Below are 16,000 nucleotides of genomic sequence, written 5' to 3'. Positions count from 1 at the left end.
CAATCCGGAATGGGGCGCATGAGGGACGTTGTGCACCGACTGAAGGATCTCGCACCGTAATTTCGCGGATGAGCGAAGCGCAAGGGCGAGATTTCCAGCTGGATAGGACGTCGGTTTACGAGTCGCCCGGTAGATTTGTCCCGGGCCTGCAGATACGGTTACGTAGGCCGACGGTATAAATGCCGTGAGGACGGAACGAGCGAGGGGCCGCATAGATACAATCGTATATCATTGTTTCCCGAAACTTCCGGGAGCTCCTGGCACGTCCTGCCGCGTGATTTCAGAACGCGGGCATCGTCCACGTGTTTTACCTACGCCCGCACGCCGCCGAACGAGAACTCGGCCGTGGTATCGCGATTAAAATGCGCTTTTATGACGGCACGAATGAGCTTCGCGTGCCGGCCCCCTTCGTCCTCGCATTGGACAACGCTGGGAGAATAACGCGCGCACGAAATAAAATGGAAATTTCTTTCGCCTTCTTCCGACATCGCACCTCTGCCAACCCTTTCCACGGTGTATGTGTGCGACGTTCGGTTCTTTCGTCATCACAAATCTCGAAACGGTTCTTACACGAAAGTACCCGGGGAAGGGGGGGGTGGGAGAAGCTCGAGGGTGGCTCTCGTAATCTTCTTTCGTTATAGCTGCAAAGCTCCAATGGGTCGTTAAGTCCTCCCCATTGCGAGCCTCGGCCCGATAGTTTTAGCTATGTATAAAAGAGAAGTCAGCTGCCGGTGACAATTAAAAGGCTCCTTTTGCGGCGCGACGCGGCTGCGACACGCAGCTTTCAGCTGCGGGATTTCGTTTGTGCGCCGGGAGGGCGCGAAAAAAAGCTTGCCGTAATTATCGAAACATTGGACGTGCCGCGCATAAAAGATGGTTTTCAATTACTCGGTAACTAGAAATCCGGTCTGCCGCGCGGCTCGCTCCAAAAACACAGGACACCGGCCGCTTTGAACCGGAAACCGGGACGACGCCACAGAGGAGGGATGATATTCTTTTTCCCCCGGTGATACACGGTCAAAGTGTTGCGATAGAGGACGCGTCGAATTTTCCACGACGAAATCTCTCCCTGGGTAGCGAGCAAGTGTTACGACGCGCACACAACACTTTGAATACCATACGCGTTTTCGTTCGTCGAAAAGGCTGTTCGGAGGGGATGGCTAAAGGAACGAAGAAACCTAAGCCTCTTATTCTCTGAGCTTAATTCGACTCGTAATCCCTCGGCAGTGAGTCCGGACGTAAAGTCCGTTGCCAGCTTGCGAACGAACATGGACGGTGGAAGTTTCTTCGTCCTTAAGACCCGTCGAATGCGGCGCGCGCAAGTAATAGGTGCGCGGTCGGGATAATACTACTTCGCGTCTTCGCTAATGGCACAGAAGTCGGGAGGTCCCTTTCAGTCCCGTTTGCAAAGTCTATTTTTAATCAGGCTCAAGGTTAAGGCTTAAAGCATATTAAAATGATTCGCCGCTTTGTTCGCCCGCGAAAATTGCCTCGTTCAATTATGAATTCCGTGGAGGAGGAGGAGGAGAAGGAGGCGACATCACTTGCCCATAGTAAGTTATTATTAGATTATTTATCGCGAGCGTCTCCGCGAGAGCGTTGAATACAAAAGACCTCTTTGTTTGCGCCGTGAAATATTGATCGCTCTGACAGACTAGATACGGGATCGATCTTGATACGTTTTCGCACTCGTACATATTCGAATATAACACGTTCGGCCTTCAATACGCCACGTATATGTATCGGTCAGCGTCGCGCGAGAAAACGACCGAGATTTCGTCCCTCTTCTCCCGATATAACGAGACTCTTATAAAATTATTCAAGCTGAACGCGAATATAGAAGCCGCGCTCGTGGAGGGGTTCCTTTATCCGCAGCCGGCGTAAAACGCGAGCTCGAAACTAACGTCGCGGATTCGATCGGAGGCTCGTATTTTCGCGCGCGGTATCCGGTGATAAAAACGCCGTGTGCCGAACGTAATCTTTATAGCGCGACTCGCGTCGAGACTATGGAGAGTAGTGTTTGGTCTTCGGACGGAAGCCGCTCGATACGATCGGGCGGGGATCGAACAATACGAGCAGAAGGCGGAAGAATATCGGAAAACGAACGCCATCGCGGGGTCGCGCGTACTTTTGTGTTCGCCCGACATAGACGTGGAGCGAAATCGCGATCAAGCGCTCGGGGTCTTCCTTTCTGTACGCTGCAACGAGAAAAAAGCGAGGTAAACCGTCGGTGTGTTCTCTTTTGCGGCTTCCGCGTGTGTAATAAAACGGATAAGGGGAAAATGTGGTTATATGAAATTTAATTATGGTCTTACCAACACGCGTTATGTTGAAACAACACCGCCGTAAGTATGAATTTTAATTGCCAATAGAATCATTCCCGCGACGATCGTGTTCGAGCGAAAAGTTTCATTGTCGACATCACTCTCTACCGAGTCATATCGTAAAATAGACGATGATGATTAACTAATCCGGCGTATTTAATGGAGACAGTGATGACCTGCATTATTAAATAAACAATTTTAATTTGAGCAGACTGATAAGAAAAATGTTGTTTTGAGTAAGAAAGCAATAACATACTGGATAATTCATCGTTCATTAATATATACGGATGGCAAAAAAAAGATTGTTGATCGCTCATCTGCCGACATCAGACTAATGATAAATGAAGACAAATCCTACGGTAGTCGGCTGCCAGTAGTTCGTGCCGGGCGCGTCGTGATTCTCCCCGATTCCCAGCGGTATTTCTCGACTGTCAGAAAAGCATCGATTTCGGGGATATGGATCCTTCCCCGCCTCCTTCTCCAATGAAAATATCATAAGCCGTGAGTTTCCTTGCTCCGAATATTCGGCCGCGGCGTCGGCCAAAACGAGGATAATCGATATGCTTTATCATGCTGAATTATTCAAGCTCGGCTTATCCCACTTTTTGGCCGAACCGGGGGGTGGTCCGGAAGAAAGGTTTGATACCCGCGCGAATGTATCGCTAGCGTGCGCCGCGTGGTCAGAATCGTACGTCATTCTCAGTATCGTAAATAGAAGCTTAATAATACGTCCTTCATTCGTATTGCATGCCACTTCTATATACGGTATGCTTCTATAAGGTAAATGCACCAATTCCGGGACACTTAAGACCTATGTCTGCACACCTTTATTATTTTGGTTTTTAAATAAGTTTAACGCGAATTAAAAATCAAAGATAAAAGTATAATACAAGAAAGATATTTTTATCTTTGATTCTTTGATTTTAATTCACGTTATAACTTATTTAAGGACTAAAATGATAGAAATATCTAGACATAGGTACAGGCATGTGTATAGGCATTGGTACATTTACCTTCCTGTTTTACGAAGTGTGAAACAAAATGTAATTGTTAATTAAAATGGATGTAAACGTTAAACCGAGCGAAGTAACCTATGTAACTCGGCGATTTAAAATAAGTATAAGATTTAACATTTAACGCGTGATTTAAAAAAACTGCGCGTGTTTGAAATTTTGATTTAAATAAGAATTATTCTTTGAAGAAAAAGAAAACCCGTTTTTGCTTTTCTTTCTCTACTGAAAAACAGGAAGTATAAAGTTGCCGTGGACTGTTTGTATCTTAGCAGCTATCATTCGCATACCTCCTGTTGATTTTATGAACAATTTTTATGCCAGTCGATTTCTGGCGCGTCAAAGCGGCTCACGGATTCATCCAGCAATCCCCGCATTCTCCGCTCAATTAACTTTTGCCGTTCCGAAAAAAAAAAGATCGGGAGTGAATTCCTATCGCTGTCTTTTATGTCTTTTATGAAACTTATAATTCACTAAAATCTACTTTGGAACTCGCAGTAACGATAAAATAACAAAGAAAAGGTCGAGCGTTGCTAAACTTATTAGAATATTTATTCCTATATAAAGTTGACTAATTATATTTTAAGTACTAAAAAGAGTTCTTTTTATAAGTCAAGCATTGCATCGCTTAACAATACATTTTATGACTTGTGTTTAATATATATAGATCCGATTTCCAAGCATCAATATTTAGTAAAACTGTTAATTACAAAACCGTATAATAATATACTATGTGGATCAATTGGCGCATATGCACGTTTATTATTAAAATTTATTCGTTAATGCCAAAAGAATGAATCGCACTATCAGTACAGCTTTCGCCGCTCGCGTCGTTTAAAATCCATTTACTCAGAGCGCAATACGATAACACTTTTTTGAAAATAATGTACAGTCGTTTGAGGTAGAAATTATATCTACGCGATCTCACGCTAATTGCCAACCTATACCGAGCTCTTCGCTTATTAAATAATTCATGAGCGTTGAAAACGCATAGCCGTCTGATTTACGTGGAAATTCGGACGACTCGCGAGGACAATTTGGGGATCGTAAATTCACCATTCGTGACGGCGTTAGAGACTTCGACGAGAAACATTTTTTCTGGGCAAGACGGGCTCCGCGCGCGCGTACAACCCGGGCCGTCGGCGTCGCGTCGCCCTTGTCGTATCTCTTCCACACCCTCTGGGTGAACCCCTCCTTCTCGACGAGAGCGCGTGACTTCGGGAATTTTGGTTCCCCTGAGGAAACTACAGTCACTCTCGTCTCGTTCCTGCGCTCTCGGGACGGTCGTTTGGCTGAATAAATGATCGGCCGGGAAGTCATCCCGTTACTTACGGTGTTTCCCCGTCGGGGCTCGAGGGGGATTTCGTCGGTGGTGGCTGCGCGTCTGTTGAAACGAAGGACTCGTAGCTCATCGCCCTCCGAAAATCATTCTCGCCTCTTATATCCGCGTTTCGCTCTTAATTCTCTCGGCTCGCGGCCGAGTCCTCGCCTCGCCTCGAATCGATCGGGCCGAAGTTATTGTCCGCGCCGGTCGTCGCCGCACTTTAGCGTTTCCCTCGCGAGCACGAGGGACGATAAATTACGTTCTCGCGGGCCACGGCGATAAATAATCGGACGCGCGGATGGCACTGCGGTAAGAACAATGTTCCCGGCGAGCCGGCAAGCGACCCGGGGACTTCGTGACTGTCAGGAACACACGTACGGAGTTATCAGCGGTTAAAGTTCTCCGCGTTTCGTTAGGATACGGTGCGGGCTCGCTTCGCTCGCATCGAGGATCAATCGCACGGTCGTCGATTCCGATTGCGGGCGGTAGGGCGGTCCAATTTGCCAACCTTAATTTTCTTCCACGTCGTCCTACAAATTGCAATCTTTCGCCACGTGCCGGCCGCTGCTTGAGCACGCACTTTCGTGCGTGGGGTTCGTTTGTTCGGCGAATGGGACTAATTTCCGGTTTCCCGGTCATTTCATAAGGGCGTTGTCGTAGCGCCGAGGTACAAGAAGGAAGGCGATTGGGGAGAACATGCGCGCAAAGATTGAGAAAAATTAGCCGGACGTTTTCTTTTCGTTCTTTCCGACAGAGAGAAAAAGAAAGGAGGGGTGAACGCCGATGAGGAGAGAAAAGAAGGTGAGCGGGAATCGAGCTGCCGCTGCTTAATCCTCGGCGAGAGTTCTTTTGTACAACGACTACTTCCGCCGGATGAGACGTTCCTTGAAAGTAATCCGAGAAATGCAGCTGTGTGAGTGAGAGAGCGCCGGAAGATCTTAAATACATCTGCAGTCGCGTAATTGATGGATTAAATCGCGGGCTATCGCGAACTCGCCGCGACCGTACGACGTCGTATAGATACATATACGTATACGCATCGAATTAGCTTACTCGCCGCTACGCCGTCTTCCGCTGATAGGCAAAGTTATTTAATCGCTCTCTCGGCCCCGGCGAGATCGACGACGAGACCATCGGATTACAACAACGGCGAGAGTCGGGCGTATTATTACGCGCTTAATAAACCGCGCATCACGGCGCGATTTATAGACGTTTTCTGGTAATTATCCGACGGACGATATCGCCAGGGTTATGGTCCCTTTTAACGTCGGGCGTAAATCTCCTAAGCGCGGATACGCGATGTACGAGGGTCTGCGGGTTTACGAGGTACGAGCAGATGCAGGTATCCCGCCCGCGTTCGAATTAAAAATAAATCGAGTGGCTTCCTTCTGGGGACTCTCGCCGTCTCTTGAAATAGACTCGCCGTGGGGGCGAATGTATACATCAAATCCCGATGAAAGTGACCTGTTGGTTAAATTTCTTCGCGTCAAACGCGACTAACAATAAAAATTGCATGGGTATATTAGTAATTTTTTTTCTGGCATTTCTGCGAAAGAAAAAATGCAACGTTTTACACAGTTTTATTCGTCTTTTATTTTGTCGTGCGTTACATAAATATTTGCGAATTAAGTATTTGCGGATTAATAGTGAATTGGTTAACTTTTAAATAAAGTGATAACTAATTAAATGATTTTACATATCTGTGTAATTGATTAAATAAATTTACATGTTTAATTAAATGAATCGATATATATTATATTTGTGATTATATTTTTGATCAATAAAATTGGGTCAATACGAATCGCAAATAAGAACAGATATCCGTGCGATATCGTTGTTTGGTTTTCTTTTTTTCTACTTTTTTCTCGAATATTGTATAAGAAAAGAGACAATTTTATTTAGTTCATAAACAGCAGTTGACTGAAGAAGAGATCGGAACAGAGATAATTCGGAAGATTATATCTGGGAAATATTACAAAAAAAATAAGATCTAGATAAAAGTGTACACGATTATTGTATCGCACACATGCGGTTCGTTCGTACCTCATTAATTAGAGTGTTCAACTTATCTAATTATATACATCCAATTATATTTTACCTTTTCCTTGTTCTGTGTCGTCATTTCAACTAGCGTTCCAAATTCACCGAGTTATTTAAATACCTTGCGGTAACAAGGAAATATTCTCCATCCGCCGGCTCTACTTCCGCCTTAAGCGCGCCTTAGTCCGCCGTGTTAGGTATTCATAAATATCTTCATACGGGCAGGTGCATCGAAGCGCCGTGTATACGTTGCCAAACACGGACGATGGATGATTCGTAGAATCATGAAGCTGTACAGCTCTGCGCCGCCTGTAAAAACCCCCTGGGTGGTAAAGCTACGTTTATTACTGCGTCGCGTTTATGATTTTTATACCCACGAAATATCCCGAGGCGGCTGACCGCAGTAAAATTGAGACAGGAAGGGGGAGAGAGAGAGAAAGAGAGAGGGCATCTTAACGCCAGTTTGTGATGCAATCTATAACGGAGTAATACCCCTCCTTCTTCGTCGAATCGTGGCGACGATTTTATTTTCTCCTCCGTCGGTGTCTCGTAGCTTTCTCTATTTTTACGCGTCTCTCGTCGAATTCTTTTAACGCGGCTCCTTTCTCGAAGCGTTGCAGGCACGCGTGCGACTTAGGCGAAATCCGTAGCCCTGTAACATTGTGATGGATAAAGTGCTGTTTAATATCTTTATTGTTACAAATAATGTGCTTTCTATTACCAACGAATTATTTTACAGTATATATTTTTCCCGCTACCTTCCCTGCACGTCCATTCGTTTTAAAAGTATTTTGCATCGGAGAAAATATTTATCACTCGCGTCTGATTATCTTGAAATGCATTTGTTAATGCTATACGTAATGTATTAAAAACGCTTTCGAGTTATAAAGTTATTAAAATGCAGTCGACACGTTTTTATTCATTCTGCCGTAATATTGAGGATAATGAAGATACAAAGAAAGGTATTAGAGTAAAATACATTTTCTACATTTTTGATATCCTACGGTAACAGTTCGCACAACGGTAGGTTAATCGCACCATGACTAACACTGAATCGTGTAATTATCGCATAATATATAGAATAATTTCGGTCTGATTAATTCTCATGGAACTTACAATACTGGCCGTACGTAAAAATTAAGAGTTAAATTGCCATATGCACGATGTGAAAAACATGCGAGTATAATTCTCCTCTTCTTTTTATCGTGTTTTATCTGTATTTTTCAGTAAAGCCGCAAGCATATGTGTAGACGGAAATATTATATTACTTAATTACTCACCTCCTCGCGCCGCGGTTAATTGCATCTCGTATCGGGAGACGTTACGCCCGTTTTTCCTTGTACCGGCTTTTTGATATATCCGACGTAACTTTTCTTCATCGTCCCGCGGGATGCATCATTCTTTCATTTGCAAGAGGTACCTATTCGGCGGCTGTGTTATCGCGCCGGCTGTAACCGCTCGAACGGGCCCGAAATTTACGGCCGCGCCTCCCTATTTCGCGAATCGCATTATGTTATCGTTTGGATTCGACACGTACACGCGCCCCGGGATATTCCTAACTAGCCCCCGGTGCCGACTGGAAGAGACGGAAAAAAGTTTAGCCCAGTTTCGGCGATGGGTATTTTGGCTCCGTGACAACGGTTCTCGTCCCCTCGGTACTTTCTACTTCCGCAACTCGGACCGCCAAACGCGGGATAACTTTCGTTGTTGGGGAGATAGCGAACTTCGCGATTAACGATTACGTTGGAGAATTCACGAATCCTATCGTCAGAAGCGGATCGAAAGGATGGGACGGTATCGGTCGCGAGTGGAATTCAACTGTCAGAAAAAATATTTTCTAGCCGGCAGACGTGGCCGCTCCGTTTTCACCGCAACTTCGTGCCGTTCCTGTTTATTTTTTTTTGTTTTTCGCTGCGCTTGATTGAAATCGTCGCAATGTTGCGGAATAAAAATTTTAGCCGCTCCACTTTCGCAGAATCGCTCTGCGGGATTAATAATGCCCGGAATAATTTCTTTCCCTTTTTAATAAATATCAGATACACTCTGTTAATGCGCGTACAACAATCGATGCTTTCATTCTTCCGTACGCTTTGTGAGATATTCTCGTATTCGCATCTTTCTCTTTATTATTATGCTTGATTGCGCTTCGTTATGTATTTGTCTTTGCCGTTACGAATCGTGCTTGTCCGCGCTAACAAGCTTTGTAACGCGAAATCCGTCGAACGGTGTCTACAATTCTGCTTCCGATTGTAGTTTTCGTAATTTCTCTATACATATGTTCGCCCTGTTCGCAGCACGTCTAGGTTTCTTTTATCGCGAGGTGTACAATCATCTCCCCTTTCTCGTCATGCTCAGGTATGTCTCCGGTTTGTACGCTTTCTATTCACAGCCGGTGTTATCTAGGAAGATTGTATCAAAGCAAGAGTCTCGATTATACCGCGTCGCACCTGACCCCCTATGCGATTCCTCAAGGCCAAGTTAAAGCTGTATATTCGACGCTTGCCGCGGAATTTTATTTTAGCCTCCATCTCAGGGTCGATTCCATAAATCCGGGGATGAAGAGCCACGGCACGCGAACCTCCCTTGCTGATCTCTTCGAGTTTGCACTTCTACTTTCGCGCCTCCGCCCTCTGTAAAACAAGGTTCCAATCAAAAATTTCCAGTTTCTTTTCAATTCGAGAATTTTAATGCCACTCAACTCAAGCACTACCGTAATTCTATGTACATTTGCTTTCATAATCATTTTCTGCGGATTAAACATAAACTGTCGAAACTTTATGTCATTTTTGTCCGAAACAAACAAATATATGATTGTGAATTTATTTTCGAAAGGTTTTAAGGATTTTTTTTATCTGAATACATTCTTTCCACCTGTCTACTTTCCCATCATATACTTCCGTTCTCAACGTATCTTACTTTGTTAACGCGCGGTAGAATCATCCGGAAAGCGGCGGTATAATCGAGACTTAACGGCCCATGAAATCAAACGGATCGCGAATAAGGTCGATGACGGCGGCGTGGGAACCGGTAATGACGCGCGCGGATTTACCGAAAAATATAAACGCCGCGGCGTCACGGACGGCGAAAAAAAAATTATAAAAGAGCGGACGGGGATTTGCGGTCGAAATGTCGGTTTTTACGATTACGAGCTTTCTTACGGAAAAGTACCGAGGAAGAAAACGTCTCCGAGTGTTGTGTCTCTGATTGACGAGTGGATATAAAAGAACGTACCTAACTGGACGGGTAGTGCCATGGTCGCGCCCATTAGTTAAAGGTGGTTGGTACGGGTTGGTTGAGGGAGGCGCGCACACACAGGGATGAAAGAGAGAGCGAGAAAGAGAGAGAGAAAGGAGAACGGACAGCGGAGTATAATGGCGGGGTTAACGAATGGTCGCGAACGACCGCAATTGAGTTCTAAATTTAACTTGGTGGTAGAGGTGGATTCGCCATTTCTGCGATTTCACGGGAGTGCCCGATCCGATTCAATCCTAACTCCGCTTCTCAGAAATCTCGTGGACCATCAAACTACTTATTCCCCATTCCGACGTGGCCCGGCGCGGCTCGCTCGCCCGTCAGACAATGGTTTGGCGGGTACGATCGATCTTATTATTCGCCGTTAGGCGGACGATTATTATTCGCCCAAGTATCGAGCGGTGACTCGTGTATTTTCGCGTCGTTCTTTTAAGCGAGCGCATACGTTAAAGTCCAAGCCCAAATTACTTGTGGGGAAAACTTTTCGCGGACCTCGTGAACGCGCGGGCCCCGGGAGCAAACAATGTTTAAAGGATTGGTGCAACTTTGGAAGTTTCTGAAACTTTATGTTCTCCCACTGAACTCGAGAGTACTCGCGATATTCAAACGAAAAAGTTTACATAATTTATTTAAATATATGAGACCGAAGAATTTCCGCCGGTCATAAAATGACTTAATTGTGCGTTAGTAGATAGTGTAAGGTACTTCATGGGGCCGAAAATGAAAACGGAATATATTTAGAGTATTTAGACAAAGGCGAGGGCACCTGCGAGCATATCTTAATGTCTGCGGGCATAATAGTTGTACACACAGATACGTAGGTTTTGTTATAATACGAACTTAAGTTTCGCGTTGATTCTTTATGCGTTGGAGCTGCTCGCAAATTACGGCGCTGAACTTTCACCGTAACTTTTCGTCTTTTCGAAGACGAACTCGCCGTACCTACGGCGTGAAGTTCATATTTTCTCTGACGGTGTATAAGTACGCACGTACGCGCGTATTCACGTATATATATACCCCGTCGCGCACATGCAACGGATACAATGATAGCGAGCTGTATAGCGAGCGGGAAGCGATGCAAGAGTCACGTTTCTCTTTTCCTGCTCCTTTCCGATAATAGGAATTACATTCACGTTACGCAGTCATGGAGGAAGCTGCACAAGGATATGGGCGCTGGGTATCCCTGGCGCTTCCCGAACCAGGCCACGTCAACGAAATCGCCGCAAAACATCCACGCCACGTACGACGACGGAGCGTTTCTGCTCTGCGACTGACACATTTTTGCCGGGTGTATGTCGCCGCGAAATTCGCGGCGGCCGCGCCCGTTAGCAACATTAAGTACGACGACACAACTCATCGTGCATTATTTCCGCGGGGAAGGCGCTTGTCGGTGCCCATGCCGCGGACTAGATCGATCGGGACAACTCACGATGAACATCGCGACTATCTCTCAGGGTGAAACTTGATTCTCTTTTTTATCTAATTTTAATTTAGCCGTTGCGCTTACTCGGAAGAGGGAAGGAGGGAGAGGGGGGAGAGAGAGAGAGAGAGAGAGAGAGAGAGAGAGAGAGAGAGAGAAAATTTCTCTCTCGCGAAAACCGGATATGATGCCACGGCCGGATATCGACGCGCACACATACGTAGGCACACCGACGGCTCGGTACACACGTAGCCGCATCAAGGAAGAGGCACCTGAGAGCCGCAAAAGAGACTCTTGCGCTTCTCATCGGCCGTGAAAGGCTGCATGCACAATAAAGCGCGATATTAACGCCGCGAGCTTCCCGCTATTGCGTCGCAACTAGGATGCAATCCGTTTTCCCTTTCCCGCGCACCGCATAGCTTCCGCTTTTTTGGTCCGGCGGCGACGCGCGCGTTGTCTTTATTGCGAGCACGTTCCACAAAATCCACGGCGCTTGTGCCGTGTTCAAGGTCCGATCGAGTATGTCATCGATACGCACCGTAATGAAATTATCCTCCTTATTGCGAGGTTATTAAATACAACTAACGGATCCCAAACTCTATATGCAACGTTACACACGCTTCCGAAGTTTCCTCGTAATTGTAATCTCTCATAATTTTGCATTTTGTATTTATGATTAACTTTCGAAAGCTACTAGGTCCATATATAGTCCATACCTTCAAAAATTGATGTTTTTGGACGATTTGATATTAATTATTGGCAATTTTTCTGATTCTATTATATTTTTCAGTTTTTCTACTCCTATTTCATATGTAATTTTTTTTTTAATTTGGTCGATTAGATCTAGAGTTATACTCGATCAAGAAGGTTTATACATGGACAGTGCAGCTTCAAGTAGTTGAGATTTGAAATGTAGCTTTTAAGGGTTAATCCATTCGGACATCGCAGTTAATTCGAGTTCTAAATCAAAACGATTCTTTCTCAAAGAGAACAAGGACTCATCCGTACTCTTATTAAAACAAAATTAATGACCTTGACCCCGACTCGAATTAGTACAGTTATCGGAATGTCATTTCACTGCTCCGCTCCGGCCGACTATTTCGGGAGTTTGAAAACTTTTATATTTCAATTCTGCGCTTTCTCCCCGTTCGCATACAAAATTCACGTATACCGAATATAATATCGATCATCGCTTTCCACGTGGCAGGCGAGAACGTGACTGCGAAGCCAGCGTTTACGACAGGTAAAATGCGCTTTCGGTTCGGAACGCGCTCCCGATGTCCTTCCGCGCATTATAGCACATCGGTTACGCTTCTACTCCATTTCCACGTCGCGCTTTTCCCCCCGTCCCCCCGTCTTTTCTACTCCGTCGCGCTTTTCCCTTATTTGCGCTCGCGCGTGCACCGAAAATCCCACCTCTCGCCCTTTCTCTCACATAAATTTCCTCGGTGTAAGGTCGACCTTATTTGTCAGCGGAACGGTCTCGTGACACTCGACCTACCTACACGGCTTATCTCGTTGTTTGACGGCGCGTTTGCTTATCCTCTCGTTCGAGCGGGCCGGATAGGGACGCGTTTGAAATAGACAATAAATATCTTCGGATAAGTCCGCATCGATAAGGGCAGGCACGGATATTTATCGTGCCTCGCGCGGACCGTTCCGCACTCGCGCCAAGTATCGCGCTCTCTATCTTATTGTCGATTTCCGCGCGCCGGACATCCGCTTTGTGCAGTTGGTGCACGCTCGTGCATCGTATATATTTCGGAAATCTGCATAAGTAAGGTTGCATAAAGATTTTCCGCGTGAAACTTGCCGACGCGCGCAGAACTGAACGATCGATCGCGGGAGCGGGTGGATGAATCTTTTCTAGAAATATTGTAGGCAAAGAAAAAAAAACTACGAGACGATTTCTCATCGAACGCTGATTTGTCCTATTGAAGAAGCGAACAATCATTCGCCGGCTTTTTTCGCTGCAGCGCGCGATCGATCGGCCACCGTTCGGCGAAGGCTAAATTAGCGAGTGATCCACTTCGAGGATAAACATTCTTCGATTCCGAGGAACCTAATCGCCTGTACTGTGCCGGAGAAACTGCGTAATCAACATTTATATCGCTCCACGTATGAATAATCTCGAGTTCGATGCATATATATATACGATGAAAAATGCAACACATTCAAATGCCGGCGCATGCAAATTCACGAATTACGCTCGTATGTAAAACATGTTTGTATCGCAGCGGGCCGAGAGCGAGCGCGATAGATTCTTCCCGTGATTATATTTCGTACCGCAGACACGTTTTTCCATGTATTTCGCACGCGAACGGCTGACTCTTCGTCGTGTTGCCGTATATAACGCGTCGAAACTCGTGGACGCACGCGCGGCCGGCGGGATATTAATTTCGATATCGAAATCAGATAACGCAGCCGCGGCGCAAAGTGCGCCGCGAGTTTCGACGGAGTTTCGATTCGCCGCGATCCATGGAAATGAGGTTTGGCCCAGTAATACCGATGCGCACCCGGAGTATATAAGTTCCCTCTTATTCCCTTTCTGCAATGTATAACGCGCGGTAAGCGGCGACAGCCCGTAGATATTTTCACGAAACCGCAAGTCGTCGGCGACAAAATCGATATCAATTTTTTTTTTGTTACGACTCGAGGCGATTTTCAGATTGCGTGACGCGGAAAAGCGGTCTTGATTTCCCTCGAAAGCGGTTTAATATCCGACGCGAAACTTTTCTCAGGGCCCATTAAAGTAGTAGTTTTGAACAATTTTAAATCCGCGACAGCGCATTGTCTCTAGAAATTTTTAACCCACAATAATGACTGAGCAGTATTTTAGATTTCAGATAAATGTGTATATAGGATAGCATCAGACACGTCATCCAGCTGATTCATTTGTTCTCGACAGCTCTTAAATGACGAGTGTCATCGACATCCTGCTTTCAATCGTTCTTGGTCATTCTCATCGATATTCCTTCGTACCGTCAAGTAACTCGATATCTTGGGTTATTGATGCTGCCGAAATTATCTGCCGCAATAATAACCGATACGTACTATCGATCTCGCTCGCTTCGGTTGCTTTTCAATCGGGCGATGCGAAAGACGATTATCATGGGAATTTCAACGTTAACGGCTGACAATCAGCGCGATATTGTCGAACCGAACATCAGCGAGCCGTAACTGCAGCTAAAGCGAACATCATTCACTAGGTAACGTCGCTTGGGCGAGAAATCCAAGGATCGGCGGGTGCCGAAGGACTGACTTTTCACAGCTGCTCGGCGTAATCTCGCGACGAGGCGTGTGGAGTCACTCGCGTGACGCGGATGAAGAAAAAACAGACGTAGAGCTGCCACAAAGTTGGACAGGGCGGCAATTTAGCCGGGGCGTTCGTGATGACACGCAACTCGACGGACTTCATCCTCCGGTGGTCTTCACACAAGAAATCGATAGACGGAGAATTCCTAATAAAATCGTGTACGAAATAATCGTGCGGTCGCGACCCGTTCGCCAGTCCTTTTTCCAACGGCTATTTTTCTTGGCAACAAGTGTCCCATTTTTCTTACGTCGTAAGAAAAATCTTGAATAACTCCGCGTCGCGCGCGTCAATTGATGATCGATTATTCATCGCAAATCGGGCATCAAAACGCTCGCTAATTGTCAACAATTTCACTTTCGGCGTCTCAACAATCTTTTCTCGGCATGTGTGTCTCCGACACAAACACGTAGATTAATCTGGGAGATTCTTAATTTATTTCGTCCGTTTGATTCTTGTGTAGCGCGGCTTTTATCGAATTTCAATGCGCGCTTCAATATACTCGCAATACCGTATCGATGCTTTATCGAGGAGCAACTTGAAGCGTTATTTCTTCGGCGCGAGATAATACATCGTCGTCGTCGTCGTCGTCGAGCAGGATACTCTAATTACGTGCTCGCTTCTTCTTTTCAGTCCGTAGTCGCGAGAACGTTTATTTGTGTCGAGACTCGCGAGGCTAAAATCTGTAGTATTATCAACGGTACCCTCGTCACATCGTAAAGAAGACAGGTGTGTAGTAAACGAGTTTTGAAATCACCGGAAGTTCGTGCTATCTTTCTCTAACCCGAACTCGACGGTAGTGTTATTTTCTATCGTATTATTTGTCTATCATGCGCGGTAAATGTCATCACGACGGACGTAAAGAAAACTTTTTATCTCTGCATTTTTATTAATATCGCGAGCGTACCTAAATTAATACTCCCTTAATGTCGTATTCATGCTAATTAAACGAACTAAAATAGATTTATTGAGTTTTTAATGAATTATTTAACGAATTATCGAGCAAATTGGCAGAAAAGATTGGCTTATTTGGAAATGGGTCAACTAGGAATACTTTTTAGCTATCACATTTTAACAAATCAGTTGACAGTACGAAAGTCGTCTGTCATTTATTCAGAAGTGAATGCAGACGTGGCTTAGTTCGGTTTCTGGATTACAACATTATAAGCGTTAAGCGTTTCATGTTCATTCTATGCCCGGTTCAAATTTATATTTGTATACCGTGATTGAATGAGAAGGGACTAAATATACTGAAGTTGAGAAGAGTTTCGCTTTAGGCGAGATTGCGGCGTATTATATAGACGCTTCTGCTGGCGT

General features: G+C 45.4%; 1 protein-coding gene and 1 long non-coding RNA gene across 4 annotated transcripts in view; one reads left to right on the top strand and one right to left on the bottom strand.

The window, feature by feature from the left end:
* The window catches only part of Shg (DE-cadherin), a 122,473-nt gene that overhangs the window by 74,904 nt on the left and 31,569 nt on the right, over positions 1-16,000 (top strand). The window lies entirely within an intron of this gene.
* The window catches only part of LOC143899996 (uncharacterized), a 168,860-nt gene continuing 159,101 nt past the window's right edge, over positions 6,242-16,000 (bottom strand). The window contains exons 5-7 of one of the 2 annotated variants that reach the window (XR_013257660.1): positions 7,979-9,328; positions 7,076-7,350; positions 6,242-7,007 (exon numbers count right to left, since the gene is read on the bottom strand). This is a non-coding gene — a long non-coding RNA (uncharacterized LOC143899996). The remainder of the gene's footprint in view (positions 7,008-7,075; positions 7,351-7,978; positions 9,329-16,000) is intronic. The other variant, XR_013257659.1, reaches the window with a different exon arrangement.

This window comes from Temnothorax americanus, unplaced genomic scaffold (genome assembly GCF_048541705.1).
Source record: "Temnothorax americanus isolate GAGA-0224 unplaced genomic scaffold, ASM4854170v1 Scaffold29, whole genome shotgun sequence".
Classification (NCBI taxonomy): Eukaryota; Metazoa; Arthropoda; class Insecta; order Hymenoptera; family Formicidae; genus Temnothorax; species Temnothorax americanus.
The sequence above is the reverse complement of the archived record's forward strand: the minus strand, read 5'-3'. Positions and strand labels throughout refer to the sequence as shown.